The sequence below is a fragment of the Elephantulus edwardii genome, unplaced genomic scaffold, assembly GCF_000299155.1.
Source record: "Elephantulus edwardii isolate Elephantulus edwardi_28Jun2011 unplaced genomic scaffold, EleEdw1.0 scaffold00239, whole genome shotgun sequence".
Taxonomy (NCBI): Eukaryota; Metazoa; Chordata; class Mammalia; order Macroscelidea; family Macroscelididae; genus Elephantulus; species Elephantulus edwardii.
The window spans coordinates 2,703,893-2,710,172 of NW_006399989.1; the positions used below are offsets into that span (position 1 = coordinate 2,703,893).

A 6,280-nucleotide genomic window follows, 5' to 3' on the forward strand; every position below is an offset into this window, starting at 1 on the left:
GCATAGTATTCCATTGTGCGAATATACCGCAGCTTCTCTATCCATTCGTTTGTTGATGGGCACTTAGGTTGTTTCCAACTCCTTGCTATTGTGAACAGAGCTGCAGCAGCTCTAGTTTTAAAGCAGCCTTGCTTTCACGCCCTCCTGGTGTTGGCAAAACAACCACAGCTTCCCTTGTGTGCCAGGAATTGTGATACAGCTATGTAGAACTTAATGTATGTGACACTAGGAGTAAGAACAGCTTGAAGGAGGTTGTTTCTGAATCACTGATTAATACCAGTATCAAAGGTTTTTATTCAAGTTGCACAGGCCCTTCAGTGAGTGCCAGAAACGTTCTCATCATAGATGAAGTTGACGGCAGGGCTGACAATGAAAACTGGGGAGGAACCAGGAATTAATTGGCCTGATAAAACACACAAAAATCCCCATTATTTGTATGTGCAATGATAGAAATCACCCTAAAATTAGTTTTTTGGTTCATTATTGTTTTTATCTTCATTTTCAAAGAACATGGGTGGAACAGATTAAGGGTGCTATGATGTCCATTGCATTTAAAGAAGGCTTAAAAGATGCCCCCTCCGGGAATGGATGAAATAATTTTAGGAGCCAATCAAGATATCAGACAGGTTTTACACAATCTGAATATGTGGTGTGCCCAGAATAAGGCGTTAACCTATGACCAGGCCAAGGCTGATTCCAGTAGAGTAAAAAAGGATATCAAACTGGGCCCATTTGATGTTGCCCAGAAAGTATTTGTAGCTACTTCTATGTCAACTATGGACAAGCTGGATCTCTTTTTTCATGATTACTCAATAGCATCCCTCTTTGTCCAGGAGAACTATGTACATGTGAAGACTGTGGCCACATGGGGTGACATCAAGAAGCACTTAATGCTGTTGGGCAGAGCAGTAGACAGCATATGTGATGGTGACCTGTGGACAGTCAGATCCGGAGTAAACAGAACTGGAGCCTTCTGCCCATAAAGGTTATTTATGCTAGTCTTCTTCCTGGGGAGTTAATGAGGGGGCACATGACTCAGTTTCCTGCCTTTTCAAGCTGTTTGGGAAAGCACTCATTGATGGGCAGACATAATCACATTGTTCAAGACCTGGCTTTGCGTATGAGTCTCAGAATGTACTCCAGCAAAAGGACTGTCAACGTGGATTATCTATAACACATAAGGGATACACATGCCCAGCCACTGACCTCACAAGGGGTAGAAGTCGTGAGGCTGCTGTTGAACTCATGGATGCTTATTATTTGATGAAAGAAGACTTTGATAATATCATGGAACTTAGCAGGTGGGGAGGCAAACCTAGTTCTTTTTCCAAGCTTGATCCCAAGGTCAAGGCAGCCTTCATGAGAGCATACAATAAGGAAGCCCACCTGACTCCATATTCCCTTCAGGCAGTAAGGATGTCAAGACATAGCACAGGCCTGGTGCTGGAGTCTGAATACAGTGAGGAGTTAATTGAAGATGACCCTCAGTCTGATGAGAAAGACCAGGATGCTTTGGAAACCGATGTTATGATCAAGAAAAAGACAAAATCTTCAAAGCCTTCAAAATCCGAAAAAGATAAGTAGCCTAAGAAACGAAAAGGCAAAAGCTCGAAGAAATAAAACTTTATCAAATAACAGCTACTTCTCACCCTGCTGACCCATTTGGCTGGTCTAGAGAAAGCCTTAAATTTCCCCCAACGAACCATGCCGCGGTAGTAATGGGATGAGCCGTGGTTCCATTATACAGATGGTAATACAGCTAGATGGATGTAATCCCTAGGCCAGTGTACACCTCTTATAGAAGTTGATAGGACTCCCTTGTCAATCTAATCAGATTGCTGTGCTTAGAAATTACCGTATATCATTAAAACTGGAACTGAAACGTAGGCTTCGAAGTTGGATTTCAGTGAAACAATAATGTGACTTGTAACAGTGGTACTAAGGTGATGTTTTAGGCTTACAAACTTACTCTAGTGGTTTTTCTAGGACTAATTCTAGGATTATACTTTTAAAAAATTCTAGGATTATACTTTTTAAATTCTAGGATTATACTTTAAAAAAATTAAGTTACTATTAAGTGGTGAAATTTTGTAAAGAAATCAAAATACAAACCAATCACCACTTAAAAGTGGGTATTCTTTGAACATTGTCACATATCTTGCAAAGTACAAATTAAGAATAAAGATATTCCCCATGCTACATATGCAAATTCACAAACTTGTATTTTTGTACAGTAAAATATTATGTTGGTGTGCTATTTTTCCTATTTACAAATGATGGCATAAAAAAAGCTTATTGTATTCCTTACTAGCTACTGTGAAACATGACTGGCAGTTGAAGAGCCAGAACTTTTAATTACTCTCTGACTCTAACTCTCCACAAGTTATTACTGTTATGGCACAGTGTGCTGTAAAATGCCATGCCTTTAAGCCTTGTTGTTACTACAGGGTACAGCAGGGGCTACAGAGGGTTGCTAGATATTTTTCTTGTTCCAGAGTCTCAGTCCATCAGATTCAAATGCATTGGGTCCAGGCTGGGTCTCATGCTTCCGTTCACTGTGACGCGGAATGAGAAGAAGACTGGTTTTGCTTAGTTCTTCCTTGGAAGATCTGATTCTGTTCTGTGTCAGACTCCACGCCACCTGTTGAAGCTGGAGATCCCTAACAGAACTACAGTCGTGCTTGGTGCCCAGCTTTTTTTAATCTTGTCAACAAATGCTCGCGGTGCCTCTGTGAAATATGTTCCAGAAAGATGTGAAAACAAGAATACTTTTTCTTACATTTGAGGAGGTTATATCCTAGTTTGATGCATAAAACTTTTGAAACATTTAACGTATACTTACTACCAGTAGCAAAAGTGAAGTGTCTTTCATGTAGATGACACTCATTACAAGAATAAAACAATTGCTTTGCTTACTGTATCCTGTCCCTCTCTCAGTTACAACTCAGCCAGGAACTCTTCTCCAGCAAAGGTTCCCTTAAGTGTTGACTGTCTCACACGACCAGTGAGGGAGGATGACCACCTTTTGCATATTCTTCTAGGAAAATGAAGAGTGTCATTTACTGTTCATTGTTTTTATTTTTCATGATAAATGCTTTAAGCACCAAGTTGGTATGATATGTACATACAATAAATAACTTTTAGTAATAAAAAAAGTATATACAGAAAACCAGAGCCAACATCACTTTTAATTGAGAGAAATTAAAGGCATACCTTTTGAAAACAGGAGCTAGGCAAGGTTGACCATTACCACTTTTCCTTTTCAATATTGTATTGGAAGTCTTAGTAATAGCAATAAGACAAGAGAAGGAAATAAGAGGTATCCAAATTAGCAAAGAGGAGGTAAAAATATCTCTATATGCAGATAATATAACAGTATACTTAGAAAACCCTAAAGGCTCAGCAAGAAAACTACTTGACATAGTTGACCAATTCAGCATAGTGGCAGGATACAAAATCAACGCACAAAAATCAATTGGATTTCTCTACGGTGACAAAGAGAATATGGAAATAGAGCTAAGAAAAACAATATTCATCAAAATAGCTAACCACAAGATTAAATATTTGGTAGTAAATCTAACTAGGGACACAAAAGACCTATTCAATGACAATTACAAAACATTACTACAAGAAACAAAAAGAGACCTGGAGAAATGGAAAAATATACCATGCTCATGGATAGGAAGACTCAATAATTGTAAAAATGACAATTCTACCAAAGACAATCTACAAGCTCAGTGCAATCCCAATACAGATACCAATTCCATTCTTGAAAGAGATGGAAAAAGCAATTTCCAATTTCATCTGTAATAGAAAGAGACTGCAAATAAGTAAAGCAGTCCTGAAAAAGAGAAACAAGGTAAGAGACATCTCACTCCCTGATCTCAAAACCTACTACACAGCCATGGTGGTCAACACAGCATGGTACAGGTACAGTGATAGACAGATCAATGGAATATAACTGAGAACCCAGAAATCAGCTCACTACATCAACTGATTTTTTTACAAGGAGATGAAATCAGTTAAGTAGGAAAGTGAAAGCCTCTCTAACAAATGGTGTTGGCAAAATTGCAAAACTATCTGTAGAAAACTCAAGCAAGACCCATACCTCACACCATACATAAAAACCAACTCACAGTGGATCAAGGACCTAGGATTATATATTTTATCAGAGAAAAGCTTGGAAGAGCTCTAGAAGTCCTAATCCACAATTTGAACAGTCTTCCAAGCATCTTGAAAAACCTACAACCAGGAGAAAATAAAATAGATGAATGGAACCTTCTAAGCATCAAATCCCTATGCACATCAAAAAGCGTATCCAACAGGGTAAAAAGAAAGGCCATAGACTGGGGAAACATTTTTGGTAATGCTATATCTGATAAGGGACTTTGCAAAATGGGCACAGGATATGAACAGACACTTCACTGAAGAAGACATTCTGATGGCGAACAAACACATGATGAAATCTTTCACTTCTTATCAGAGGCCTTATATCTTCAAGATACATACTTAGTAGGTTGAAGGTTAACTCAAAGGATATTTCTATTTCAAATATTTAAAGAAATATACATTTGCTTTTGATATCAGTTGTACTATTTTACATTCTCAAAAGCATTATAAGAGATTAATGGTCTCTCCACACCCTCATCAATATTTACTACTTACTGTTTTATGTGGTGCCTTGCATATTGCTGTGATGCTGGAAGCTATGTCACAGTAATTAAAATATTATCAGGATCATCCATGTTGGACATATCTCAGTAGAGCTTCTAGACTAAGGCAGACTAAGAAGCAAGACTGTCCATCTACTTCTGAAGTAACAGGACTTTGAAAATCTTATGAAGAACACTCAGGTTGAAAGACACTGAAAGTGCAGCTGGAGAATAGCTGCTTCTTTAGAGTACGTATTATTGTTAGGTGCCAGGGAGTTGATTGAGATTCATAGTGACTCCATGAACATTTCTGAAACTTGTTCTATACCATCCTCATGATCTCTGTCATTCTCAAGGATCTTCCTGTCTTTTCCTGACCCTCTACCTTTCCCAGAACGATGTTTCTCTCCAAGGAATAGTTCTTCCTGAAAATACACCCAAAAGTAAGTGAGATGACATTTTCTCATCCTTGCCTGCATGGAAAAATCTGTTTGCCCTTCCTCCAAGTTAGTCTTGCTTGTTCTTTAGGTCGTCCAGAGAATTTTCAGTACTTATTGCGTTCACCACAATTCAAAGACACAGTTTCTTCTTCCATCTTCTTTGTTCATGGTCCAAGTTCTGGATGCGTAAGAAGTAGTTGAAAATATCATGAGTTGGATCAGGTGTACCTTAGTCTTTAAACTGACATCCCTACTCTTTAGCACTTCAGGGAGCTCCTTGACAGCAAATTTCCCCAATGCAATAATACCTTTTGATTTCTTAACTGCTATTACAATGTATGTTGATTATGGATCCAAGTAATATGGAACCAGTGAAACCCTCAATCTTTTCTCCATCTATCATGATGTTCTTTATGAGTCCAGTAGTGAAAATTTTCGAGATATAATACATATTGATGGTTATAGTTTTTTATCATCTGCAGTAAGTGCTTCAAACATTCTTCACTTTCTGCAATCAAGATAGTGTCATCTTCATAAAGCAAGTTATTGACAAGTCTTTCTGCAGTCCCCAAATTATTTCCTCAGCATACAGATTGAATAGGTGTGGAGAAAAGAAACAATCTTGACGTACCTGTTTCCTGATTTTAAACCATGCAATGTCTCCATGTTCTGTCTGTATAACTGCTTCTAAGTCTATGTATAGGTTTCAAGTGAGCATAATTAAGTGTTCTGGGATTCCAATTCTTCTCAATGTTATTCATAATTTGTTATGACCTACTCAGTCCATACTTTTTCACAATCAATAAAACACTTTCAAGTAAACCTCTTTCTGGTATTCTCTGCTTTCAGACAAGATCCAACTGACATCAGTAATTGCATCCCTCTTGCCATGGCCTCTTCTGAATCTAGCTTGAATTCCTGGCAGTTTTTTGTCAATGTACTGTTTCAGCCATTTGTAAATAATCTTCAGCAAGATTATAAAAGCTTGTGATACTAAGAACAATATTTGATAATTTCTACAGTCTGTTCCATCACCTTTTCTGGGAATATGGATCTCTTGTAAGATCCAAAAACTATTAGAACAGCACATCAGCAGAGAATTGCCGGAAGTCCAGGCTGGGTTTAGAAGGGGTCATGGTACTAGGGATATTGTTGCTGATGTTAGATGGATCTTGGCTGAAAGCAGAG

At 38.1% G+C, this 6,280-nt stretch overlaps 1 pseudogene; it reads left to right on the top strand.

Annotated features, from left to right (window-relative positions):
• The window catches only part of LOC102861558, a 5,500-nt pseudogene extending 3,880 nt beyond the window's left edge, over positions 1-1,620 (top strand).
• Positions 1,621-6,280: the final 4,660 nt, after the last annotated feature.